The sequence below is a fragment of the Ambystoma mexicanum genome, chromosome 5p (assembly GCF_040938575.1).
Source record: "Ambystoma mexicanum isolate Mex_15411 chromosome 5p, UKY_AmexF1_1, whole genome shotgun sequence".
Taxonomy (NCBI): Eukaryota; Metazoa; Chordata; class Amphibia; order Caudata; family Ambystomatidae; genus Ambystoma; species Ambystoma mexicanum.
Window position 1 is genome coordinate 743,759,772 of NC_090930.1, and position 27,741 is coordinate 743,787,512.

A 27,741-nucleotide genomic window follows, 5' to 3' on the forward strand; every position below is an offset into this window, starting at 1 on the left:
GTGTTTGAGACAGAATTCTGCACAATTAATATTGTTTTTCCACTGTGTGCCTGGTTTAATTTGCAGGTGTGATTTTGACGTTGGTTTGCGGCGTACGAGGTTGCAACACCGTGCCCTTGATTGTCTGCTTTCGGAATGTGGGTTTGCAACATTGCGACCTTGGCTGTCTGCTTTCGCCGGGCTCATTCTGCAGGATCAGCAACCTGACTCTTGTTCTTTTAACGTCCATGGAAGCTCTTGCTTGCGGCCTACTTGGGCCTGGTGTATAGGTGGAACCGTTTGGTGCACAGGCGCTTTAGGTTATGGTATCATATTGCCTTATCCCCAGTATCGTGTCTTCGTTATATTTCTCATTATGGCACCTGGTTTTAGGAGAAGCGTAAGCAAGCTCTTTAGATGAGTTCATTGTGCGTCTTGCGTTTCTGCGTTTTGAAAAGGCCTATTTAAAAAATAATAAAGATGCACGTGGGTGTATCCAGTGGGTGTGTTCGTCACCTATGTTATAGCACTGAGTATGTTCTTCGTGTGGATTGGTGTGGGAGTGTCCAGTGTGCATGTTTGTACAGGTGCGCTGATTGTTGACTAGGTCGTCATGGCATCTCTAACGATGTGTTGGTTTAGTCGAGTTGATCCATGTCGCAGGTGTCGGCATGGGCAGGGCGGGCTGCCGGGCAGGTGGGTGGGCACATCCGTATGTTCTTGTACCATACGGTAGATGGGCAAACTCTTCTCGTGGCGGGTGCCTAGGCCGTGATCCTTTAGGCCAAGCGCGAGAGGGGATTGGCGGGAGCCTGTTGTTCCATTCTCCCACTTCAGACCATATTCAGAATCAATGATATTAATCAAGCGTCTTAACAGTCTTTACATGTTTGTAAAATGAAGGTATCAGTTTGAGATGAAAAATAGAACGAAGAACACACTTTTCTTAATTCTCAAAAGGCCTGAGGTGTATAAATACTGTTTGAACCGACCAAGGGCCCATTCGTGAATGTACTTACTTTAGTTGGATCATACCTTTCTTCAAAGAAGACATCCACAATTAACGATAAGGGAAAGGTTCGACTGATGGTAAGCTCTTACAGAGATTTGAATGCAAATTATTGGATTCAACCTCCAGGGTGCTACCATTACACCATGGGTCTTTCACACCACAGAAAGTGGTGGGTTTCATTGTGGCTAAAGAGCGTCATCCATGGAAAATATTTCTTTTTTCAAATGCACCCAGGGAATAATGCTATGAAAGTGGGCGACACAGCAGCGTCATTCGTATTAAAACAAGACACTGAGAGGAAAACAAACACAGTAATTCCCAAGGTCCCACAAGATTTGAACTCGGATCGCTGGATTCAGAGTCCAGAGTGCTAACCATTACACCATAGAACCTACATACTTAGTGACATGATGAACGTCATTGCAGCAAAAAAAGAGCCTTTTAGAGAATGTATGCAATATTCTTTTATCTTATGCCTCCAGAGGAAGAATCCTATCCAAATGAGCTGTAAAGCAAAGAGTCTGCTATTGCGCAACAACCAACTAAACAGTTCCACATTTGCATAATATCCGTGGGCTAGGATTATGAGTTTGTTAAAATGATGCATGAGATCTCGATTCTCATTTCTGTTACAACTCTGTCAGGTTGCACCAGCAAGGGGCCCATGGTGTAATGGTTAGCAAAGAACATTACTGAAGGGCCCCTCAGCCAGCCAGAAAGCCAAAATGGAGAGAACGGGCATGAACTGGTTGTGAATGAGCTTCAAAATGCGTTCACAGGTAATTGAACTGGTGATCTCCTCAGTTTATTCACCTGGAACTCCTGTCAATAGCAACAGTCGGCAGCTGGGTTGCCAGACATTTCATCAAAAAAAATTTGTCGACAGGACATTTGGTCGAAACCATTTGGTCGAAAACCAAATGGTCGAATTGCTTTTGTTCTTTATTTTCACTTTTTTTTTGGGGGGGGGTCCCCCCAACCCCCTTTTTTTCTAAAAACCCCTTTTTTTTCCCTAAACTACAACCTAAAAAATATATATATAAATAAATAAAAAAATCGACCATTTGGCTTTCGACCAAATTACGTCGACCAAATGTCTTTCCACCAAATGTCTTTCGACGAAATGTCCGGACAGCGGCAGCTGGTCTGTGTCAGTAATGGCAATTTGATTTTGCCATTTTCACAACTCGCTAATAAATGAACAAAATGTTCCATTTGTAGGCACAGTTACATGCTATGGTATGTATACCATGCTTAATAACCACCATAGGAGGTTCAGAGCACCATCCGCATTCTTACGTACAAAACATGTAAGGAAATAATCAGATCTTTTGCTCTGCAGGAGTCAGGCTTCTTTAAAGCCTGACAAAGCGGCAGAGTGCCATTGTAAACTGAGGCATGATGAAACCATGCCCAAGAACCCAGGCAGGTTAACCCTTCCACTCATGTTCCTAGGCCCCGAACGGCCACGAATGGCCAGGTTCTATAGACAGGGCAGCTGGTATGGATTATGGACACTTTTAACATAGGGTGGTTTTTCAACCTTATCTCCTCTGGGAGCAAAGCGCTGGACAGGGTTTCCTGTATGTTTTTGAGGTTCGCATGGATCTATGTGTGGATGTTTCTTGGTGTGAAAAGCATGACACCTTTTGGGGTGACACCAGGCTCTTCTGGGAGTTAATTTGCATAATCTCTACTTTCTATTTTATGTGACATGGGCTGCAGTTACATTGTTCTGTTAATAGAGGGCAACACACAGGTCATAGTTCCAAACAGGGGTGCACGGTCTGCTTGCTAGCTTACATTTAGAGTTCTATTTGGGATTCACCGCCTTTTCGTAAACTGAGTACTCTTCCGGAGTATTTCTAACTTATGTAGGTGTTTTGGGGGTGTTACGTGCCTTTGTATGACTGCTGCAAACCACTTGATATTAGACATTGATTGGAAACGACATAAAAATCCTGACACATATTGTAAGCGGACATAAAATGACCTATATTAGCCAATATAAGTAAACAGACATCAATCCCCCCTCCCCACAAAAAGGGATGTATGCGTACACAAAAAATAAAAATGAAAAACAAGCAACTACTGCAGTTAAAATCTAAAAATGTAAATTCAGTTACATGATCATGACTCGGAAGGGGAAGTTAAAAAGTAAAAAAACACAAGGTAGGAGAGAGGTTAGCTTTACATGCCATGAGGGAGGAAGAGGTCTTCCAAGCACTGTTGTGTATGTTGGTCAATCCCTCTGAAACGCAAAAGGAATGTGCACATAGAAATCAAAGCAGAGTCATCCAGAGAGACTATTTAATTCTTTTTTTTTCAAATTCTTGAAAGGAAGCTGCTATCAAATTGAACTATTCATCACAGCCACTGCTAGGAAATCTTTGTGCATAAAATGACAATACACCCAAAGGAAAACAAAATATAGCTATAACATGTCGGATTACTAAATTCAGAGTCCAGCCTACTAACCATTAGACCATGGAACCTAAATACTTACGCAAATGCTGAACTTCATTATGCCAAAACAGAGGCAGTCAGAAACAATATTTAATATTGCTTAATCATATGCCTCAAGAGGAAGAATTTGATCTACATGATCTATAAAGCACAGAGATTGCTATAGCACAACGTCAATCGACAACATTGCTGTGTTTGTATGATATCAGTCAATTGGGACTATGAATCTGTAAAAATTGTAAATGTGCTCTATATTGCCATTTCTGATTCAACGCTCTCAGGTGCATCTCGCAAGTGTTCCATGGCGTAATGGTTAGCACTTTGGACTTTGAATCCAATGATCTGAGTTCAAGTCTCGGTGGAACCATTATCTTGCTCTTACACTCCATTTTCTAATTTCTCAAATTACAATACAACAGAGTTAATATTCAGAAGTTCAGTCGACTCAGGTAGCCGTTTTCACACTCTCTCTCTCTCTGCACGACATTACATTTAAATGCACTTTGGTGCCTGATACCAATACAGTGATGCAACTACATATCGTTAATGTACAATCCCTAAGGTCAATCAGAGTGGGCACCCAGATATCTCTCAGAAACATTTTCCACAGATGAATAATGTCCAACCTTAACTCTATGAAAAGAAAAATGTACACACTATGTGCAGTAGATTCTCTGCTCACTGGAACATGCAGAAACAACATTGATGTGAAAAGATTGGAAAAAGCCCTATTTTATTAACATTAAAAAATGTTATACAATTATTTTGGTGAATCATATTCACTTTCACAATCATTCCTATGTTTCAAGCAATTTGATGGTCTTATTAAATGTGTAAAAAATGTAATTCTTTGAGCTGACAAACTGTATGGAGAGCAAACTTTTTATAACTTACAAGAGTTATGAGTTCTAGAAAGTAGTGCATTTACTGATCAAGTGCCCTTGTTTAAATGTACTTACTTTATTTGGATCAAACCTTTCTCGAAAGAAGAAATAAACTCTAAATTATCAGGAAACAATTCAACTGATTTTAGGGGCCTCCTGGGCTTTGAATGCAAATCGCTGAGATCAAAAGCCAGTTTAATAGCCATTATACCTTGGAGCTTTGGAGATATGAGAGTGGGCAGTTTCTTTGTGGCAAAAGAGAGTCATCCCCAGAAACTATTAATATTCTTTGGTCAAAGAAGACTGCCATCAAAGTGGGCTGTAAAGCAAAGCTATTGCTGTTATATCTATCTGCAAATGAAAGGCAACTCTAAAAGAGAAGCAGCCCCAAGGTCCCACTGAGATTTGAACTCGGATCGCTGGATTCAGAGTCCAGAGTGCTAACCATTACACCATGGAACCTACATAATCAGTAGCATGATGCACTTCATTCTGGCAAAACAGAGCACATCAGAGAAAATATGTAATATTCCTATATCATTAGACTCCAGAGGAAGAATTTGATCCAAATGAGGCATGAAGCCAATACTTTGCGATTGCACAGCATCCAACAGCAACAGTGCTGCTTCGATATAATATCAGTAAACGCTTACCATAGGTCAGTAAAAATCTTGACTGTGCCCTATATTCTGATTGCCCTTATGAAGCTCTGCTCAACAAGGGTTCCATAGTGTAATGGTTAGCACTTTGGACTTTGAATCCAGTGATCCGAGTTCAAGTCTCAGTGCAACCTCTCTCTTGCTCTAACACACTTTGTCTCCTTTTTGTCTTAAATTATAGGCCAAAGATAGTAATATTCATAAGGTTAGTGGTGTAGGGTATTCATTTTCGCTCTCACTCTCTGGCATAACTTTTCATAAAAATCCACTTTTGTGCAAAGCACCTTAACCTTTATGCATTTTTTTAAAATGTATGAACAGTGAGGTCATTCTAAGTCGATGGGCAGATCTGCATCGGAAACATACATAAAAGATTTGAAATTTTCAAACTTAACTCAATGTTAAGAAACATGCTCAATCTGTGACCCAATGGATTCTCTTTTTACTTGAAGATGCAGCAACAACATTAATAATACCATTTTGGGAAAAGCAGCTCTATTGTATCGCCATTCTCTTTCAAAATTGTTAAAGGATTAATCCTATGAAAAGCGACCATATTCAGAATCAATGATATTAATCAAGCGTCTTAACAGTCTTTACATGTTTGTAAAATGAAGGTATCAGTTTGAGATGAAAAATAGAACGAAGAACACACTTTTCTTAATTCACAAAAGGCCTGAGGTGTATAAATACTGTTTGTACCGACCAAGGGCCCATTCGTGAATGTACTTACTTTAGTTGGATCATACCTTTCTTCAAAGAAGACATCCACAATAAACGATAAGGGAAAGGTTCGACTGATGGTAAGCTCTTACAGAGATTTGAATGCAAATTATTGGATTCAACCTCCAGGGTGCTACCATTACACCATGGGTCTTTCACACCACAGAAAGTGGTGGGTTTCATTGTGGCTAAAGAGCGTCATCCATGGAAAATCTTTCTTTTTTCAAATGCACCCAGGGAATAATGCTATGAAAGTGGGCGACACAGCAGCGTCATTGCTATTAAAACAAGACACTGAGAGGAAAACAAACACAGTAATTCCCAAGGTCCCACCGAGATTTTAACTCGGATCGCTGGATTCAGAGTCCAGAGTGCTAACCATTACACCATGGAACCTACATACTTAGTGATATGATGAACGTCATTGCAGCAAAAAAAGAGCCTTTTAGAGAATGTATGCAATATTCTTTTATCTTATGCCTCCAGAGGAAGAATCCTATCCAAATGAGCTGTAAAGCAAAGAGTTTGCTATTGCGCAACAACCAACTAAACAGTTCCACATTTGCATAATATCCGTGGGCTAGGAATATGAGTTTGTTAAAATGATGCATGAGATCCCGATTCTCATTTCTGTTACAACTCTGTCAGGTTGCACCAGCAAGGGGCCCATGGTTTAATGGTTAGCAAAGAACATTACTGAAGGGCCCCTCGGCCAGCCAGAAAGCCAAAATGGAGAGAACGGGCATGAACTGGTTGTGAATGAGCTTCAAAATGCGTTCACAGGTAATTGAACTGGTGATCTCCTCAGTTTATTCACCTGGAACTCCTGTCAATAGCAACAGTCGGCAGCTGGGTTGCCAGACATTTAGTCGAAAAAAATGTGTCGACAGGACATTTGGACGAAACCATTTGGTCGAAAACCAAATGGTCGAATTGCTTTTGTTTTTTATTTTCACTTTTTTTTTTTGTGGGGGGTGTTTGGGGGGGTCCCCCCAACCCCCTTTTTTTCTAAAAACCCCTTTTTTTCCCTAAACTACAACCTAAAAAAATATATATAAATAAATAAAAAAATCGACCATTTGGCTTTCGACCAAATTACGTCGACCAAATGTCTTTCGACGAAATGTCCGGACAGCGGCAGCTGGTCTGTGTCAGTAATGGCAATTTGATTTTGCCATTTTCACAACTCCCTAATAAATGAACAAAATGTTCCATTTGTAGGCACAGTTACATGCTATGGTATGTATACCATGCTTAATATCCACCATAGGAGGTTCAGAGCACCATCCGCATTCTTACGTACAAAACATGTAAGGAAATAATCAGATCTTTTGCTCTGAAGGAGTCAGGCTTCTTTAAAGCCTGACAAAGCGGCAGAGTGCCATTGTAAACTGAGGCATGATGAAACCATGCCCAAGAACCCAGGCAGGTTAAACCCTTCCTCTCATGCCCCTAGGCCCCGAACGGCCAGGTTCTATAGACAGGGCAGCTGGCATGGATTATGGACACTTTTAACATAGGGTGGTTTTTCAACCTTATCTCCTCTGGGAGCAAAGGGCTGGACAGGGTTTCCTGTACGTTTTTGAGGTTCTCAGGGATCTATGTGTGGATGTTTCTTGGTGTGAAAAGCATGACACCTTTTGGGGTGACACCAGGCTCTTCTGGGAGTTAATTTGCATAATCTCTACTTTCTATTTTATGTGACATGGGCTGAAGTTACATTGTTCTGTTAATAGAGGGCAACACACAGGTCATAGTTCCAAACAGGGGTGCACGGTCTGCTTGCTAGCTTACATTTACAGTTCTATTTGGGATTCACCGCCTTTTCGTAAACTGAGTACTCTTCCGGAGTATTTCTAACTTATGTAGGTGTTTTGGGGGTGTTAAGTGCCTTTGTATGACTGCTGCAAACCACTTGATATTAGACATTGATTGGAAACGACATAAAAAATCCTGACACATATTGTAAGCGGACATAAAATGACCTATATTAGCTAATATAAGTAAACAGACATCACTCCCCCCTCCCCACAAAAAGGGATGTATGCGTACACAAAAAATAAAAATGAAAAACAAGCAACTACTGCAGTTAAAATCTAAAAATGTAAATTCAGTTACATGATCATGACTCGGAAGGGACCGTTAAAAAGTAAAAAAACACAAGGTAGGAGAGAGGTTAGCTTTACATGCCATGAGGGAGGAAGAGGTCTTACAAGCACTGTTGTGTATGTTGGTCAATCCCTCTGAAACGCAAAAGGAATGTGCACATAGAAATCAAAGCAGAGTCATCCAGAGAGACTATTTAATTCTTTTTTTTTCAAATTCTCAAAAGGAAGCTGCTATCAAATTGAACTATTCATCAAAGCCACTGCTAGGTAATCTATGTGCATAAAATGACAATACACCCAAAAGAAAACAAAATATAGCTATAACATGTCGGATTACTAAATTCAGAGTCCAGCCTACTAACCATTAGACCATGGAACCTAAATACTTACGCAAATGCTGAACTTCATTATGCCAAAACAGAGGCAGTCAGAAACAATATTTAATATTGCTTAATCATATGCCTCAAGAGGAAGAATTTGATCTACATGATCTATAAAGCACAGAGATTGCTATAGCACAACGTCAATCGACAACATTGCTGTGTTTGTATGATATCAGTCAATTGGGACTATGAATCTGTAAAAATTGTAAATGTGCTCTATATTGCCATTTCTGATTCAACGCTCTCAGGGGCATCTTGCAAGGGTTCCATGGTGTAATGGTTAGCACTTTAGACTTTGAATCCAACGAGTCGAGATCAAGTCTCGGTAGAACCTTTATCTTGCTCTTACACTCCATTTTCTAATTTCTCAAATTACAATTCAACAGAGTTAATATTCAGAAGTTCAGTCGACTCAGGTAGCCGTTTTCACACTCTCTCTCTCTCTGCACGACATTACATTTAAATGCACTTTGGTGCCTGATACCAATACAGTGATGCAACTACATATCGTTAATGTACAATCCCTAAGGTCAATCAGAGTGGGCACCCAGATATCTCTCAGAAACATTTTCCACAGATGAATAATGTCCAACCTTAACTCTATGAAAAGAAAAATGTACACACTATGTGCAGTAGATTCTCTGCTCACTGGAACATGCAGAAACAACATTGATGTGAAAAGATTGGAAAAAGCCCTATTTTATTAACATTAAAAAATGTTATACAATTATTTTGGTGAATCATATTCACTTTCACAATCATTCCTATGTTTCAAGCAATTTGATGGTCTTATTAAATGTGTAAAAAATGTAATTCTTTGAGCTGACAAACTGTATGGAGAGCAAACTTTTTATATCTTACAAGAGTTTTGAGTTCTAGAAAGTAGTGCATTTACTGATCAAGTGCCCTTGTTTAAATGTACTTACTTTATTTGGATCACACCTTTCTCGAAAGAAGAAATAAACTCTAAATTATCAGGAAACAATTCAACTGATTTTAGGGGCCTCCTGGGCTTTGAATGCAAATCGCTGAGATCAAAAGCCAGTTTAATAGCCATTATACCTTGGAGCTTTGGAGATATGAGAGTGGGCAGTTTCTTTGTGGCAAAAGAGAGTCATCCCCAGAAACTATTAATATTCTTTGGTCAGAGAAGACTGCCATCAAAGTGGGCTGTAAAGCAAAGCTATTGCTGTTATATCTATCTGCAAATGAAAGGCAACTCTAAAAGAGAAGCAGCCCCAAGGTCCCACCGAGATTTGAACTCGGATCGCTGGATTCAGAGTCCAGAGTGCTAACCATTACACCAGGGAACCTACATAATCAGTAGCATGATGCACTTCATTCTGGCAAAACAGAGCACATCAGAGAAAATATGTAATATTCCTATATCATTAGACTCCAGAGGAAGAATTTGATCCAAATGAGGCATGAAGCCAATACTTTGCGATTGCACAGCATCCAACAGCAACAGTGCTGCTTCGATATAATATCAGTAAACGCTTACTATAGGTCAGTAAAAATCTTGACTGTGCCCTATATTCTCATTGCCCTTATGAAGCTCTGCTCAACAAGGGTTCCATGGTGTAATGGTTAGCACTTTGGACTTTGAATCTAGCGATAGGTCTCGGTGGAACCTCTCTCTTGCTCTAACACACTTTGTCTCCTTTTTGTCTTAAATTATAGGCCAAAGATAGTAATATTCATAAGGTTAGTGGTGTAGGGTATTCATTTTCGCTCTCAATCTCTGGCATAACTTTTCATAGAAATCCACTTTTGTGCCTAGCACCTTAACCTTTATGCATTTTTTTAAATGTATGAACAGTGAGGTCATTCTGAGTCGATGGGCAGATCTGAATCGGAAACATACATAAAAGATTTGAAATTTTCAAACTTAACTCAATGTTAAGAAACATGCTCAATCTGTGACCCAATGGATTCTCTTTTTACTTGAAGATGCAGCAACAACATTAATAATACCATTTTTGGAAAAGCAGCTCTATTGTATCGCCATTCTCTTTCAAAATTGTTAAAGGGTTAATCCTATGAAAAGCGACCATATTCAGAATCAATGATATTAATCAAGCGTCTTAACAGTCTTTACATGTTTGTAAAATGAAGGTATCAGTTTGAGATGAAAAATAGAACGAAGAACACACTTTTCTTAATTCACAAAAGGCCTGAGGTGTATAAATACTGTTTGTACCGACCAAGGGCCCATTCGTGAATGTACTTACTTTAGTTGGATCATACCTTTCTTCAAAGAAGACATCCACAATAAACGATAAGGGAAAGGTTCGACTGATGGTAAGCTCTTACAGAGATTTGAATGCAAATTATTGGATTCAACCTCCAGGGTGCTACCATTACACCATGGGTCTTTCACACCACAGAAAGTGGTGGGTTTCATTGTGGCTAAAGAGCGTCATCCATGGAAAATCTTTCTTTTTTCAAATGCACCCAGGGAATAATGCTATGAAAGTGGGTGACACAGCAGCGCCATTGCTATTAAAACAAGACACTGAGAGGAAAACAAACACAGTAATTCCTAATGTCCCACCGAGATTTTAACTCAGATCGCTGGATTCAGAGTCCAGAGTGCTAACCATTACACCATGGAACCTACATACTTAGTGCCATGATGAACATCATTGCAGCAAAAAAAGAGCCTTTTAGAGAATGTATGCAATATTCTTTTATCTTATGCCTCCAGAGGAAGAATCCTATCCAAAGAGCTGTAAAGCAAAGAGTTTGCTATTGCGCAACAACCAACTAAACAGTTCCACATTTGCATAATATCCGTGGGCTAGGAATATGAGTTTGTTAAAATGATGCATAAGATCTCGATTCTCATTTCTGTTACAACTCTGTCAGGTTGCACCAGCAAGGGGCCCATGGTGTAATGGTTAGCAAAGAACATTACTGAAGGGCCCCTCGGCCAGCCAGAAAGCCAAAATGGAGAGAACGGGCATGAAATGGTTGTGAATGAGCTTCAAAATGCGTTCACAGGTAATTGAACTGGTGATCTCCTCAGTTTATTCACCTGGAACTCCTGTCAATAGCAACAGTCGGCAGCTGGGTTGCCAGACATTTTGCCGAAAGAAATTTGTCGACGGGACATTTGGTCGAAACCATTTGGTCGAAAACCAAATGGTCGAATTGCTTTTGTTTTTTATTTTCACTTTTTTTTGGGGGGGGGGGTTTGGGGGGGTCCCCCCAACCCCCTTTTTTTCTAAAAACCCCTTTTTTTCCCTAAACTACAACCTAAAAAATATATATATAAATAAATAAAAAAATCGACCATTTGGCTTTCGACCAAATTACGTCGACCAAATGTCTTTCGACGAAATGTCCGGACAGCGGCAGCTGGTCTGTGTCAGTAATGGCAATTTGATTTTGCAATTTTCACACTTCCCTAATAAATGAACAAAATGTTCCATTTGTAGGCATAGTTACATGCCATGGTATGTATACCATGCTTAATCACCACCATAGGAGGCTCAGAGCACCATCCGCATTCTTACGTACAAAACATGTAAGGAAATAATCAGATCTTTTGCTCTGCAGGAGTCAGGCATCTTTAAAGCCTGACAAAGCGGCAGAGTGCTATTGTAAACTGAGGCATGATGAAACCATGCCCAAGAACCCAGGCAGGTTAAACCCTTCCACTCATGCCCCTAGGCCCCAAACGGACATGAACGGCCAGGTTCTATAGACAGGGCAGCTGGCATGGATTATGGACACTTTTAACATAGGGTGGTTTTTCAACCTTATCTCCTCTGGGAGCAAAGCGCTGGACAGGGTTTCCTGTACGTTTTTGAGGTTTGCAAGGATCTATGTGTGGATGTTTCTTGGTGTGAAAAGCATGACACCTTTTGGGGTGACACCAGGCTCTTCTGGGAGTTAATTTGCATAATCTCTACTTTCTATTTTATGTGACATGGGCTGCAGTTACATTGTTCTGTTAATACAGGGCAACACACAGGTCATAGTTCCAAACAGGGGTGCACGGTCTGCTTGCTAGCTTACATTTACAGATCTATTTGAGATTCACTGCCTTTTCATAAACTGAGTACTCTTCCGGAGTATTTCTAACTTATGTAGGTGTTTTGGGGGTGTTACGTGCCTTTGTATGACTGCTGCAAACCACTTGATATTAGACATTGATTGGAAACGACATAAAAAATCCTGACACATATTGTAAGCGGACATAAAATGACCTATATTAGCTAATATAAGTAAACAGACATCACTCCCCCCTCCCCACAAAAAGGGATGTATGCGTACACAAAAAATAAAAATGAAAAACAAGCAACTACTGCAGTTAAAATCTAAAAATGTAAATTCAGTTACATGATCATGACTCGGAAGGGGAAGTTAAAAAGTAAAAAAACACAAGGTAGGAGAGAGGTTAGCTTTACATGCCATGAGGGAGGAAGAGGTCTTCCAAGCACTGTTGTGTATGTTGGTCAATCCCTCTGAAACGCAAAAGGAATGTGCACATAGAAATCAAAGCAGAGTCATCCAGAGAGACTATTTAATTCTTTTTTTTTCAAATTCTCGAAAGGAAGCTGCTATCAAATTGAACTATTCATCACAGCCACTGCTAGGAAATCTATGTGCATAAAATGACAATACACCCAAAGGAAAACAAAATATAGCTATAACATGTCGGATTACTAAATTCAGAGTCCAGCCTACTAACCATTAGACCATGGAACCTAAATACTTACGCAAATGCTGAACTTCATTATGCCAAAACAGAGGCAGTCAGAAACAATATTTAATATTGCTTAATCATATGCCTCAAGAGGAAGAATTTGATCTACATGATCTATAAAGCACAGAGATTGCTATAGCACAACGTCAATCGACAACATCGCTGTGTTTGTATGATATCAATCAATTGGGACTATGAATCTGTAAAAATTGTAAATGTGCTCTATATTGCCATTTCTGATTCAACACTCTCAGGTGCATCTAGCAAGGGTTCCATGGTGTAATGGTTAGCACTTTGGACTTTGAATCCAACGATCCGAGTTCAAGTCTCGGTGGAACCATTATCTTGCTCTTACACTCCATTTTCTAATTTCTCAAATTACAATTCAACAGAGTTAATATTCAGAAGTTCAGCCGACTCAGGTAGCCGTTTTCACACTCTCTCTCTCTCTGCACGACATTACATTTAAATGCACTTTGGTGCCTGATACCAATACAGTGATGCAACTACATATCGTTAATGTACAATCCCTAAGGTCAATCAGAGTGGGCACCCAGATATCTCTCAGAAACATTTTCCACAGATGAATAATGTCCAACCTTAACTCTATGAAAAGAAAAATGTACACACTATGTGCAGTAGATTCTCTGCTCACTGGAACATGCAGAAACAACATTGATGTGAAAAGATTGGAAAAAGCCCTATTTTATTAACATTAAAAAATGTTATACAATTATTTTGGTGAATCATATTCACTTTCACAATCATTCCTATGTTTCAAGCAATTTGATGGTCTTATTAAATGTGTAAAACATGTAATTCTTTGAGCTGACAAACTGTATGGAGAGCAAACTTTTTATAACTTACAAGAGTTATGAGTTCTAGAAAGCAGTGCATTTACTGATCAAGTGCCCTTGTTTAAATGTACTTACTTTATTTGGATCACACCTTTCTCGAAAGAAGAAATAAACTCTAAATTATCAGGAAACAATTCAACTGATTTTAGGGGCCTCCTGGGCTTTGAATGCAAATCGCTGAGATCAAAAGCCAGTTTAATAGCCATTATAACTTGGAGCTTTGGAGATATGAGAGTGGGCAGTTTCTTTCTGGCGTCATCCCCAGAAACTATTAATATTCTTTGGTCAAAGAAGACTGCCATCAAAGTGGGCTGTAAAGCAAAGCTATTGCTGTTATATCTATCTGCAAATGAAAGGCAACTCTAAAAGAGTAGCAGCCCCAAGGTCCCAGCGAGATTTGAACTCGGATCGCTGGATTCAGAGTCCAGAGTGCTAACCATTACACCATGGAACCTACATAATCAGTAGCATGATGCACTTCATTCTGGCAAAACAGAGCACATCAGAGAAAATATGTAATATTACTATATCATTAGACTCCAGAGGAAGAATTTGATCCAAATGAGGCATGAAGCCAATACTTTGCGATTGCACAGCATCCAACAGCAACAGTGCTGCTTCGATATAATATCAGTAAACGCTTACTATAGGTCAGTAAAAATCTTGACTGTGCCCTATATTCTCATTGCCCTTATGAAGCTCTGCTTAACAAGGGTTCCATGGTGTAATGGTTAGCACTTTGGACTTTGAATCCAGCGATCCGAGTTCAAGTCTCGGTGGAACCTCTCTCTTGCTCTAACACACTTTGTCTCCTTTTTGTCTTAAATTATAGGCCAAAGATAGTAATATTCATAAGGTTAGTGGTGTAGGGTATTCATTCGCGCTCTCACTCTCTGGCATAACTTTTCATAAAAATCCACTTTTGTGCCTAGCACCTTAACCTTTATGCATTTTTTAAAAATGTATGAACAGTGAGGTCATTCTGAGTCGATGGGCAGATCTGCATCGGAAACATACATAAAAGATTTGAAATTTTCAAACTTAACTCAATGTTAAGAAACATGCTCAATCTGTGACCCAATGGATTCTCTTTTTACTTGAAGATGCAGCAACAACTTTAATAATACCATTTTGGGAAAAGCAGCTCTGTTGTATCGCCATTCTCTTTCAAAATTGTTAAAGGGTTAATCCTATGAAAAGCGACCATATTCAGAATCAATGATATTAATCAAGCGTCTTAACAGTCTTTACATGTTTGTAAAATGAAGGTATCAGTTTGAGATGAAAAATAGAACGAAGAACACACTTTTCTTAATTCACAAAAGGCCTGAGGTGTATAAATACTGTTTGTACCGACCAAGGGCCCATTCGTGAATGTACTTACTTTAGTTGGATCATACCTTTCTTCAAAGAAGACATCCACAATAAACGATAAGGGAAAAGTTCGACTGATGGTAAACTCTTACAGAGATTTGAATACAAATTATTGGATTCAACCTCCAGGGTGCTACCATTACACCATGGGTCTTTCACACCACAGAAAGTGGTGGGTTTCATTGTGGCTAAAGAGCGTCATCCATGGAAAATCTTTCTTTTTTCAAATGCACCCAGGGAATAATGCTATGAAAGTGGGCGACACAGCAGCGTCATTGCTATTAAAACAAGACACTGAGAGGAAAACAAACACAGTAATTCCCAAGGTCCCACCGAGATTTTAACTCGGATCGCTGGATTCAGAGTCCAGAGTGCTAACCATTACACCATGGAACCTACATACTTAGTGACATGATGAACGTCATTGCAGCAAAAAAAGAGCCTTTTAGAGAATGTATGCAATATTCTTTTATCTTATGCCTCCAGAGGAAGAATCCTATCCAAATGAGCTGTAAAGCAAAGAGTTTGCTATTGCGCAACAACCAACTAAACATTTCCACATTTGCATAATATCCGTGGGCTAGGAATATGAGTTTGTTAAAATGATGCATGAGATCCCGATTCTCATTTCTGTTACAACTCTGTCAGGTTGCACCAGCAAGGGGCCCATGGTTTAATGGTTAGCAAAGAACATTACTGAAGGGCCCCTCGGCCAGCCAGAAAGCCAAAATGGAGAGAACGGGCATGAACTGGTTGTGAATGAGCTTCAAAATGCGTTCACAGGTAATTGAACTGGTGATCTCCTCAGTTTATTCACCTGGAACTCCTGTCAATAGCAACAGTCGGCAGCTGGGTTGCCAGACATTTAGTCGAAAAAAATGTGACGACAGGACATTTGGACGAAACCATTTGGTCGAAAACCAAATGGTCGAATTGCTTTTGTTTTTTATTTTCACTTTTTTTTTGTGGGGGGTGTTTGGGGGGGTCCCCCCAACCCCCTTTTTTTCTAAAAACCCCTTTTTTTCCCTAAACTACAACCTAAAAAAATATATATAAATAAATAAAAAAATCGACCATTTGGCTTTCGACCAAATTACGTCGACCAAATGTCTTTCGACGAAATGTCCGGACAGCGGCAGCTGGTCTGTGTCAGTAATGGCAATTTGATTTTGCCATTTTCACAACTCCCTAATAAATGAACAAAATGTTCCATTTGTAGGCACAGTTACATGCTATGGTATGTATACCATGCTTAATATCCACCATAGGAGGTTCAGAGCACCATCCGCATTCTTACGTACAAAACATGTAAGGAAATAATCAGATCTTTTGCTCTGCAGGAGTCAGGCATCTTTAAAGCCTGACAAAGCGGCAGAGTGCCATTGTAAACTGAGGCATGATGAAACCATGCCCAAGAACCCAGGCAGGTTAAACCCTTCCTCTCATGCCCCTAGGCCCCGAACGGCCAGGTTCTATAGACAGGGCAGCTGGCATGGATTATGGACACTTTTAACATAGGGTGGTTTTTCAACCTTATCTCCTCTGGGAGCAAAGGGCTGGACAGGGTTTCCTGTACGTTTTTGAGGTTCTCAGGGATCTATGTGTGGATGTTTCTTGGTGTGAAAAGCATGACACCTTTTGGGGTGACACCAGGCTCTTCTGGGAGTTAATTTGCATAATCTCTACTTTCTATTTTATGTGACATGGGCTGAAGTTACATTGTTCTGTTAATAGAGGGCAACACACAGGTCATAGTTCCAAACAGGGGTGCACGGTCTGCTTGCTAGCTTACATTTACAGTTCTATTTGGGATTCACCGCCTTTTCGTAAACTGAGTACTCTTCCGGAGTATTTCTAATTTATGTAGGTGTTTTGGGGGTGTTAAGTGCCTTTGTATGACTGCTGCAAACCACTTGATATTAGACATTGATTGGAAACGACATAAAAAATCCTGACACATATTGTAAGCGGACATAAAATGACCTATATTAGCTAATATAAGTAAACAGACATCACTCCCCCCTCCCCACAAAAAGGGATGTATGCGTACACAAAAAATAAAAATGAAAAACAAGCAACTACTGCAGTTAAAATCTAAAAATGTAAATTCAGTTACATGATCATGACTCGGAAGGGACCGTTAAAAAGTAAAAAAACACAAGGTAGGAGAGAGGTTAGCTTTACATGCCATGAGGGAGGAAGAGGTCTTACAAGCACTGTTGTGTATGTTGGTCAATCCCTCTGAAACGCAAAAGGAATGTGCACATAGAAATCAAAGCAGAGTCATCCAGAGAGACTATTTAATTCTTTTTTTTTCAAATTCTCAAAAGGAAGCTTCTATCAAATTGAACTATTCATCAAAGCCACTGCTAGGTAATCTATGTGCATAAAATGACAATACACCCAAAAGAAAACAAAATATAGCTATAACATGTCGGATTACTAAATTCAGAGTCCAGCCTACTAACCATTAGACCATGGAACCTAAATACGTACGCAAATGCTGAACTTCATTATGCCAAAACAGAGGCAGTCAGAAACAATATTTAATATTGCTTAATCATATGCCTCAAGAGGAAGAATTTGATCTACATGATCTATAAAGCACAGAGATTGCTATAGCACAACGTCAATCGACAACATTGCTGTGTTTGTATGATATCAGTCAATTGGGACTATGAATCTGTAAAAATTGTAAATGTGCTCTATATTGCCATTTCTGATTCAACGCTCTCAGGGGCATCTTGCAAGGGTTCCATGGTGTAATGGTTAGCACTTTAGACTTTGAATCCAACGAGTCGAGTTCAAGTCTCGGTAGAACCTTTATCTTGCTCCTACACTCCATTTTCTAATTTCTCAAATTACAATTCAACAGAGTTAATATTCAGAAGTTCAGTCGACTCAGGTAGCCGTTTTCACACTCTCTCTCTCTCTGCACGACATTACATTTAAATGCACTTTGGTGCCTGATACCAATACAGTGATGCAACTACATATCGTTAATGTACAATCCCTAAGGTCAATCAGAGTGGGCACCCAGATATCTCTCAGAAACATTTTCCACAGATGAATAATGTCCAACCTTAACTCTATGAAAAGAAAAATGTACACACTATGTGCAGTAGATTCTCTGCTCACTGGAACATGCAGAAACAACATTGATGTGAAAAGATTGGAAAAAGCCCTATTTTATTAACATTAAAAAATGTTATACAATTATTTTGGTGAATCATATTCACTTTCACAATCATTCCTATGTTTCAAGCAATTTGATGGTCTTATTAAATGTGTAAAAAATGTAATTCTTTGAGCTGACAAACTGTATGGAGAGCAAACTTTTTATATCTTACAAGAGTTATGAGTTCTAGAAAGTAGTGCATTTACTGATCAAGTGCCCTTGTTTAAATGTACTTACTTTATTTGGATCACACCTTTCTCGAAAGAAGAAATAAACTCTAAATTATCAGGAAACAATTCAACTGATTTTAGGGGCCTCCTGGGCTTTGAATGCAAATCGCTGAGATCAAAAGCCAGTTTAATAGCCATTATACCTTGGAGCTTTGGAGATATGAGAGTGGGCAGTTTCTTTGTGGCAAAAGAGAGTCATCCCCAGAAACTATTAATATTCTTTGGTCAAAGAAGACTGCCATCAAAGTGGGCTGTAAAGCAAAGCTATTGCTGTTATATCTATCTGCAAATGAAAGGCAACTCTAAAAGAAAGCAGCCCCAAGGTCCCACCGAGATTTGAACTCGGATCGCTGGATTCAGAGTCCAGAGTGCTAACCTTTACACCAGGGAACCTACATAATCAGTAGCATGATGCACTTCATTCTGGCAAAACAGAGCACATCAGAGAAAATATGTAATATTCCTATATCATTAGACTCCAGAGGAAGAATTTGATCCAAATGAGGCATGAAGCCAATACTTTGCGATTGCACAGCATCCAACAGCAACAGTGCTGCTTCGATATAATATCAGTAAACGCTTACTATAGGTCAGTAAAAATCTTGACTGTGCCCTATATTCTCATTGCCCTTATGAAGCTCTGCTCAACAAGGGTTCCATGGTGTAATGGTTAGCACTTTGGACTTTGAATCTAGCGATAGGTCTCGGTGGAACCTCTCTCTTGCTCTAACACACTTTGTCTCCTTTTTGTCTTAAATTATAGGCCAAAGATAGTAATATTCATAAGGTTAGTGGTGTAGGGTATTCATTTTCGCGCTCCCTCTCTGGCATAACTTTTCATAAAAATCCACTTTTGTGCCTAGCACCTTAACCTTTATGCATTTTTTTTAAAGGTATGAACAGTGAGGTCATTCTGAGTCGATGGGCAGATCTGCATCGGAAACATACATAAAAGATTTGAAATTTTCAAACTTAACTCAATGTTAAGAAACATGCTCAATCTGTGACCCAATGGATTCTCTTTTTACTTGAAGATGCAGCAACAACATTAATAATACCATTTTGGGAAAAGCAGCTCTATTGTATCGCCATTCTCTTTCAAAATTGTTAAAGGGTTAATCCTATGAAAAGCGACCATATTCAGAATCAATGATATTAATCAAGCGTCTTAACAGTCTTTACATGTTTGTAAAATGAAGGTATCAGTTTGAGATGAAAAATAGAATGAAGAACACACTTTTCTTAATTCACAAAAGGCCTGAGGTGTATAAATACTGTTTGTACCGACCAAGGGCCCATTCGTGAATGTACTTACTTTAGTTGGATCATACCTTTCTTCAAAGAAGACATCCACAATAAAGGATAAGGGAAAGGCTCGACTGATGGTAAGCTCTTACAGAGATTTGAATGCAAATTATTGGATTCAACCTCCAGGGTGCTACCATTACACCATGGGTCTTTCACACCACAGAAAGTGGTGGGTTTCATTGTGGCTAAAGAGCGTCATCCATGGAAAATCTTTCTTTTTTCAAATGCACCCAGGGAATAATGCTATGAAAGTGGGCGACACAGCAGCATCATTGCTATTAAAACAAGACACTGAGAGGAAAACAAACACAGTAATTCCCAAGGTCCCACCGAGATTTTAACTCGGATCGCTGGATTCAGAGTCCAGAGTGCTAACCATTACACCATGGAACCTACATACTTAGTGACATGATGAACGTCATTGCAGCAAAAAAAGAGCCTTTTAGAGAATGTATGCAATATTCTTTTATCTTATGCCTCCAGAGGAAGAATCCTATCCAAATGAGCTGTAAAGCAAAGAGTTTGCTATTGCGCAACAACCAACTAAACAGTTCCACATTTGCATAATATCCGTGGGCTAGGAATATGAGTTTGTTAAAATGATGCATGAGATCTCGATTCTCATTTCTGTTACAACTCTGTCAGGTTGCACCAGCAAGGGGCCCATGGTGTAATGGTTAGCAAAGAACATTACTGAAGGGCCCCTCGGCCAGCCAGAAAGCCAAAATGGAGAGAACGGGCATGAACTGGTTGTGAATGAGCTTCAAAATGCGTTCACAGGTAATTGAACTGGTGATCTCCTCAGTTTATTCACCTGGAACTCCTATCAATAGCAGCAGTCGGCAGCTGGGTTGCCAGACATTTCGTCGAAAAAAATTTGTCGACAGGACATTTGGTCGAAACCATTGGTCGAAAACCAAATGGTCGAATTGCTTTTGTTTTTTATTTTCACTTTTTTTTTTTAGGGGGGGGTTTGGGGGGGTCCCCCCAACCCCCTTTTTTTCTAAAAACCCCTTTTTTTCCCTAAACTACAACCTAAAAAATATATATATAAATAAATAAAAAAATCGACCATTTGGCTTTCGACCAAATTACGTCGACAAAATGTCTTTCGACGAAATGTCCGGACAGCGTCAGCTGGTCTGTGTCAGTAATGGCAATTTGATTTTGCCATTTTCACAACTCCCTAATAAATGAACAAAATGTTCCATTTGTAGGCACAGTTACATGCTATGGTATGTATACCATGCTTAATAACCACCATAGGAGGTTCAGAGCACCATCCGCATTCTTACGTACAAAACATGTAAGGAAATAATCAGATCTTTTGCTCTGCAGGAGTCAGGCTTCTTTAAAGCCTGACAAAGCGGCAGAGTGCCATTGTAAACTGAGGCATGATGAAACCATGCCCAAGAACCCAGGCAGGTTAAACCCTTCCACTCATGCCCCTAGGTCTTGAACGGCCAGGTTCTATAGACAGGGCAGCTGGCATGGATTATGGACACTTTTAACATAGGGTGGTTTTTCAACCTTATCTCCTCTGGGAGCAAAGCGCTGGACAGGGTTTCCTGTACGTTTTTGAGGTTCGCAGGGATCTATGTGTGGATGTTTCTTGGTGTGAAAAGCATGACACCTTTTGGGGTGACACCAGGCTCTTCTGGGAGTTAATTTGCATAATCTCTACTTTCTATTTTATGTGACATGGGCTGCAGTTACATTGTTCTGTTAATAGAGGGCAACACACAGGTCATAGTTCCAAACAGGGGTGCACGGTCTGCTTGCTAGCTTACATTTCCAGTTCTATTTGGGATTCACCGCCTTTTCCTAAACTGAGTACTCTTCCGGAGTATTTCTAACTTATGTAGGTGTTTTGGGGGTGTTACGTGCCTTTGTATGACTGCTGCAAACCACTTGATATTAGACATTGATTGGAAACGACATAAAAAATCCTGACACATATTGTAAGCGGACATAAAATGACCTATATTAGCTAATATAAGTAAACAGACATCACTCCCCCCTCCCCACAAAAAGGGATGTATGCGTACACAAAAAATAAAAATGAAAAACAAGCAACTACTGCAGTTACAATCTAAAAATGTAAATTCAGTTACATGATCATGACCCGGAAGGGGAAGTTAAAAAGTAAAAAAAACACAAGGTAGGAGAGAGGTTAGCTTTACATGCCATGAGGGAGGAAGAGGTCTTACAAGCACTGTTGTGTATGTTGGTCAATCCCTCTGAAACGCAAAAGGAATGTGCACATAGAAATCAAAGCAGAGTCATCCAGAGAGACTATTTAATTCTTTTTTTTTCAAATTCTCAAAAGGAAGCTGCTATCAAATTGAACTATTCATCACAGCCACTGCTAGGAAATCTATGTGCATAAAATGACAATACACCCAAAGGAAAACAAAATATAGCTATAACATGTCGGATTACTAAATGCAGAGTCCAGCCTACTAACCATTAGACCATGGAACCTAAATACTTACGCAAATGCTGAACTTCATTATGCCAAAACAGAGGCAGTCAGAAACAATATTTAATATTGCTTAATCATATGCCTCAAGAGGAAGAATTTGATCTACATGATCAATAAAGCACAGAGATTGCTATAGCACAACGTCAATCGACAACATTGCTGTGTTTGTATGATATCAGTCAATTGGGACTATGAATCTGTAAAAATTGTAAATGTGCTCTATATTGCCATTTCTGATTCAACGCTCTCAGGGGCATCTTGCAAGGGTTCCATGGTGTAATGGTTAGCACTTTGGACTTTGAATCCAACGATCCGAGTTCAAGTTTCGGTAGAACCATTATCTTGCTCTTACACTCCATCTTCTAATTTCTCAAATTACAATTCAACAGAGTTAATATTCAGAAGTTCAGTCGACTCAGGTAGCCGTTTTCACACTCTCTCTCTCTCTGCACGACATTACATTTAAATGCACTTTGGTGCCTGATACCAATACAGTGATGCAACTACATATCGTTAATGTACAATCCCTAAGGTCAATCAGAGTGGGCACCCAGATATCTCTCAGAAACATTTTCCACAGATGAATAATGTCCAACCTTAACTCTATGAAAAGAAAAATGTACACACTATGTGCAGTAGATTCTCTGCTCACTGGAACATGCAGAAACAACATTGATGTGAAAAGATTGGAAAAAGCCCTATTTTATTAACATTAAAAAATGTTATACAATTATTTTGGTGAATCATATTCACTTTCACAATCATTCCTATGTTTCAAGCAATTTGATGGTCTTATTAAATGTGTAAAAAATGTAATTCTTTGAGCTGACAAACTGTATGGAGAGCAAACTTTTTATATCTTACAAGAGTTTTGAGTTCTAGAAAGTAGTGCATTTACTGATCAAGTGCCCTTGTTTAAATGTACTTACTTTATTTGGATCACACCTTTCTCGAAAGAAGAAATAAACTCTAAATTATCAGGAAACAATTCAACTGATTTTAGGGGCCTCCTGGGCTTTGAATGCAAATCGCTGAGATCAAAAGCCAGTTTAATAGCCATTATACCTTGGAGCTTTGGAGATATGAGAGTGGGCAGTTTCTTTGTTGCAAAAGAGAGTCATCCCCAGAAACTATTAATATTCTTTGGTCAAAGAAGACTGCCATCAACGTGGGCTGTAAAGCAAAGCTATTGCTGTTATATCTATCTGCAAATGAAAGGCAACTCTAAAAGAGAAGCAGCCCCAAGGTCCCACCGAGATTTGAACTCGGATCGCTGGATTCAGAGTCCAGAGTGCTAACCATTACACCAGGGAACCTACATAATCAGTAGCATGATGCACTTCATTCTGGCAAAACAGAGCACATCAGAGAAAATATGTAATATTCCTATATCATTAGACTCCAGAGGAAGAATTTGATCCAAATGAGGCATGAAGCCAATACTTTGCGATTGCACAGCATCCAACAGCAACAGTGCTGCTTCGATATAATATCAGTAAACGCTTACTATAGGTCAGTAAAAATCTTGACTGTGCCCTATATTCTCATTGCCCTTATGAAGCTCTGCTCAACAAGGGTTCCATGGTGTAATGGTTAGCACTTTGGACTTTGAATCTAGCGATAGGTCTCGGTGGAACCTCTCTCTTGCTCTAACACACTTTGTCTCCTTTTTGTCTTAAATTATAGGCCAAAGATAGTAATATTCATAAGGTTAGTGGTGTAGGGTATTCATTTTCGCTCTCAATCTCTGGCATAACTTTTCATAAAAATCCACTTTTGTGCCTAGCACCTTAACCTTTATGCATTTTTTTAAATGTATGAACAGTGAGGTCATTCTGAGTCGATGGGCAGATCTGCATCGGAAACATACATAAAAGATTTGAAATGTTCAAACTTAACTCAATGTTAAGAAACATGCTCAATCTGTGACCCAATGGATTCTCTTTTTACTTGAAGATGCAGCAACAACATTAATAATACCATTTTTGGAAAAGCAGCTCTATTGTATCGCCATTCTCTTTCAAAATTGTTAAAGGGTTAATCCTATGAAAAGCGACCATATTCAGAATCAATGATATTAATCAAGCGTCTTAACAGTCTTTACATGTTTGTAAAATGAAGGTATCAGTTTGAGATGAAAAATAGAACGAAGAACACACTTTTCTTAATTCACAAAAGGCCTGAGGTGTATAAATACTGTTTGTACCGACCAAGGGCCCATTCGTGAATGTACTTACTTTAGTTGGATCATACCTTTCTTCAAAGAAGACATCCACAATAAACGATAAGGGAAAGGTTCGACTGATGGTAAGCTCTTACAGAGATTTGAATGCAAATTATTGGATTCAACCTCCAGGGTGCTACCATTACACCATGGGTCTTTCACACCACAGAAAGTGGTGGGTTTCATTGTGGCTAAAGAGCGTCATCCATGGAAAATCTTTCTTTTTTCAAATGCACCCAGGGAATAATGCTATGAAAGTGGGTGACACAGCAGCGCCATTGCTATTAAAACAAGACACTGAGAGGAAAACAAACACAGTAATTCCTAAGGTCCCACCGAGATTTTAACTCAGATCGCTGGATTCAGAGTCCAGAGTGCTAACCATTACACCATGGAACCTACATACTTAGTGCCATGATGAACATCATTGCAGCAAAAAAAGAGCCTTTTAGAGAATGTATGCAATATTCTTTTATCTTATGCCTCCAGAGGAAGAATCCTATCCAAAGAGCTGTAAAGCAAAGAGTTTGCTATTGCGCAACAACCAACTAAACAGTTCCACATTTGCATAATATCCGTGGGCTAGGAATATGAGTTTGTTAAAATGATGCATAAGATCTCGATTCTCATTTCTGTTACAACTCTGTCAGGTTGCACCAGCAAGGGGCCCATGGTGTAATGGTTAGCAAAGAACATTACTGAAGGGCCCCTCGGCCAGCCAGAAAGCCAAAATGGAGAGAACGGGCATGAAATGGTTGTGAATGAGCTTCAAAATGCGTTCACAGGTAATTGAATTGGTGATCTCCTCAGTTTATTCACCTGGAACTCCTGTCAATAGCAACAGTCGGCAGCTGGGTTGCCAGACATTTTGCCGAAAGAAATTTGTCGACGGGACATTTGGTCGAAACCATTTGGTCGAAAACCAAATGGTCGAATTGCTTTTGTTTTTTATTTTCACTTTTTTTTTGGGGGGGGGGTTTGGGGGGGTCTCCCCAACCCCCTTTTTTTCTAAAAACCCCTTTTTTTCCCTAAACTACAACCTAAAAAATATATATATAAATAAATAAAAAAATCGACCATTTGGCTTTCGACCAAATTACGTCGACCAAATGTCTTTCGACGAAATGTCCGGACAGCGGCAGCTGGTCTGTGTCAGTAATGGCAATTTGATTTTGCAATTTTCACACTTCCCTAATAAATGAACAAAATGTTCCATTTGTAGGCATAGTTACATGCCATGGTATGTATACCATGCTTAATCACCACCATAGGAGGCTCAGAGCACCATCCGCATTCTTACGTACAAAACATGTAAGGAAATAATCAGATCTTTTGCTCTGCAGGAGTCAGGCATCTTTAAAGCCTGACAAAGCGGCAGAGTGCTATTGTAAACTGAGGCATGATGAAACCATGCCCAAGAACCCAGGCAGGTTAAACCCTTCCACTCATGCCCCTAGGCCCCAAACGGACATGAACGGCCAGGTTCTATAGACAGGGCAGCTGGCATGGATTATGGACACTTTTAACATAGGGTGGTTTTTCAACCTTATCTCCTCTGGGAGCAAAGCGCTGGACAGGGTTTCCTGTACGTTTTTGAGGTTTGCAAGGATCTATGTGTGGATGTTTCTTGGTGTGAAAAGCATGACACCTTTTGGGGTGACACCAGGCTCTTCTGGGAGTTAATTTGCATAATCTCTACTTTCTATTTTATGTGACATGGGCTGCAGTTACATTGTTCTGTTAATACAGGGCAACACACAGGTCATAGTTCCAAACAGGGGTGCACGGTCTGCTTGCTAGCTTACATTTACAGATCTATTTGAGATTCACTGCCTTTTCATAAACTGAGTACTCTTCCGGAGTATTTCTAACTTATGTAGGTGTTTTGGGGGTGTTACGTGCCTTTGTATGACTGCTGCAAACCACTTGATATTAGACATTGATTGGAAACGACATAAAAAATCCTGACACATATTGTAAGCGGACATAAAATGACCTATATTAGCTAATATAAGTAAACAGACATCACTCCCCCCTCCCCACAAAAAGGGATGTATGCGTACACAAAAAATAAAAATGAAAAACAAGCAACTACTGCAGTTAAAATCTAAAAATGTAAATTCAGTTACATGATCATGACCCGGAAGGGGAAGTTAAAAAGTAAAAAAAACACAAGGTAGGAGAGAGGTTAGCTTTACATGCCATGAGGGAGGAAGAGGTCTTACAAGCACTGTTGTGTATGTTGGTCAATCCCTCTGAAACGCAAAAGGAATGTGCACATAGAAATCAAAGCAGAGTCATCCAGAGAGACTATTTAATTCTTTTTTTTTCAAATTCTCAAAAGGAAGCTGCTATCAAATTGAACTATTCATCACAGCCACTGCTAGGAAATCTATGTGCATAAAATGACAATACACCCAAAGGAAAACAAAATATAGCTATAACATGTCGGATTACTAAATGCAGAGTCCAGCCTACTAACCATTAGACCATGGAACCTAAATACTTACGCAAATGCTGAACTTCATTATGCCAAAACAGAGGCAGTCAGAAACAATATTTAATATTGCTTAATCATATGCCTCAAGAGGAAGAATTTGATCTACATGATCAATAAAGCACAGAGATTGCTATAGCACAACGTCAATCGACAACATTGCTGTGTTTGTATGATATCAGTCAATTGGGACTATGAATCTGTAAAAATTGTAAATGTGCTCTATATTGCCATTTCTGATTCAACACTCTCAGGGGCATCTTGCAAGGGTTCCATGGTGTAATGGTTAGCACTTTGGACTTTGAATCCAACGATCCGAGTTCAAGTTTCGGTAGAACCATTATCTTGCTCTTACACTCCATCTTCTAATTTCTCAAATTACAATTCAACAGAGTTAATATTCAGAAGTTCAGTCGACTCAGGTAGCCGTTTTCACACTCTCTCTCTCTCTGCACGACATTACATTTAAATGCACTTTGGTGCCTGATACCAATACAGTGATGCAACTACATATCGTTAATGTACAATCCCTAAGGTCAATCAGAGTGGGCACCCAGATATCTCTCAGAAACATTTTCCACAGATGAATAATGTCCAACCTTAACTCTATGAAAAGAAAAATGTACACACTATGTGCAGTAGATTCTCTGCTCACTG

At 39.5% G+C, this 27,741-nt stretch overlaps 14 non-coding genes across 14 annotated transcripts; 5 read left to right on the top strand and 9 right to left on the bottom strand.

Annotated features, from left to right (window-relative positions):
* Nucleotides 1-3,752: 3,752 nt before the first annotated feature.
* On the top strand, nucleotides 3,753-3,824 carry TRNAQ-UUG (transfer RNA glutamine (anticodon UUG)). Its single transcript has one exon. It is a non-coding gene; the product is annotated as a tRNA-Gln (tRNA).
* A 907-nt stretch (nucleotides 3,825-4,731) lies between these two features.
* TRNAQ-CUG (transfer RNA glutamine (anticodon CUG)) lies at nucleotides 4,732-4,803 on the bottom strand. The gene has a single exon. It is a non-coding gene; the product is annotated as a tRNA-Gln (tRNA).
* A 1,244-nt stretch (nucleotides 4,804-6,047) lies between these two features.
* TRNAQ-CUG (transfer RNA glutamine (anticodon CUG)) lies at nucleotides 6,048-6,119 on the bottom strand. Its single transcript has one exon. It is a non-coding gene; the product is annotated as a tRNA-Gln (tRNA).
* A 3,336-nt stretch (nucleotides 6,120-9,455) lies between these two features.
* TRNAQ-CUG (transfer RNA glutamine (anticodon CUG)) lies at nucleotides 9,456-9,527 on the bottom strand. Its single transcript has one exon. It is a non-coding gene; the product is annotated as a tRNA-Gln (tRNA).
* Nucleotides 9,528-13,199: 3,672 nt separating this feature from the next.
* TRNAQ-UUG (transfer RNA glutamine (anticodon UUG)) lies at nucleotides 13,200-13,271 on the top strand. Its single transcript has one exon. It is a non-coding gene; the product is annotated as a tRNA-Gln (tRNA).
* An 899-nt stretch (nucleotides 13,272-14,170) lies between these two features.
* Nucleotides 14,171-14,242, bottom strand: TRNAQ-CUG (transfer RNA glutamine (anticodon CUG)). Its single transcript has one exon. It is a non-coding gene; the product is annotated as a tRNA-Gln (tRNA).
* Nucleotides 14,243-14,501: 259 nt separating this feature from the next.
* Nucleotides 14,502-14,573, top strand: TRNAQ-UUG (transfer RNA glutamine (anticodon UUG)). The gene has a single exon. It is a non-coding gene; the product is annotated as a tRNA-Gln (tRNA).
* A 913-nt stretch (nucleotides 14,574-15,486) lies between these two features.
* On the bottom strand, nucleotides 15,487-15,558 carry TRNAQ-CUG (transfer RNA glutamine (anticodon CUG)). The gene has a single exon. It is a non-coding gene; the product is annotated as a tRNA-Gln (tRNA).
* A 3,333-nt stretch (nucleotides 15,559-18,891) lies between these two features.
* Nucleotides 18,892-18,963, bottom strand: TRNAQ-CUG (transfer RNA glutamine (anticodon CUG)). The gene has a single exon. It is a non-coding gene; the product is annotated as a tRNA-Gln (tRNA).
* A 1,236-nt stretch (nucleotides 18,964-20,199) lies between these two features.
* Nucleotides 20,200-20,271, bottom strand: TRNAQ-CUG (transfer RNA glutamine (anticodon CUG)). The gene has a single exon. It is a non-coding gene; the product is annotated as a tRNA-Gln (tRNA).
* A 2,357-nt stretch (nucleotides 20,272-22,628) lies between these two features.
* On the top strand, nucleotides 22,629-22,700 carry TRNAQ-UUG (transfer RNA glutamine (anticodon UUG)). Its single transcript has one exon. It is a non-coding gene; the product is annotated as a tRNA-Gln (tRNA).
* Nucleotides 22,701-23,607: 907 nt separating this feature from the next.
* On the bottom strand, nucleotides 23,608-23,679 carry TRNAQ-CUG (transfer RNA glutamine (anticodon CUG)). The gene has a single exon. It is a non-coding gene; the product is annotated as a tRNA-Gln (tRNA).
* A 1,235-nt stretch (nucleotides 23,680-24,914) lies between these two features.
* On the bottom strand, nucleotides 24,915-24,986 carry TRNAQ-CUG (transfer RNA glutamine (anticodon CUG)). The gene has a single exon. It is a non-coding gene; the product is annotated as a tRNA-Gln (tRNA).
* Nucleotides 24,987-27,352: 2,366 nt separating this feature from the next.
* TRNAQ-UUG (transfer RNA glutamine (anticodon UUG)) lies at nucleotides 27,353-27,424 on the top strand. The gene has a single exon. It is a non-coding gene; the product is annotated as a tRNA-Gln (tRNA).
* Nucleotides 27,425-27,741: the final 317 nt, after the last annotated feature.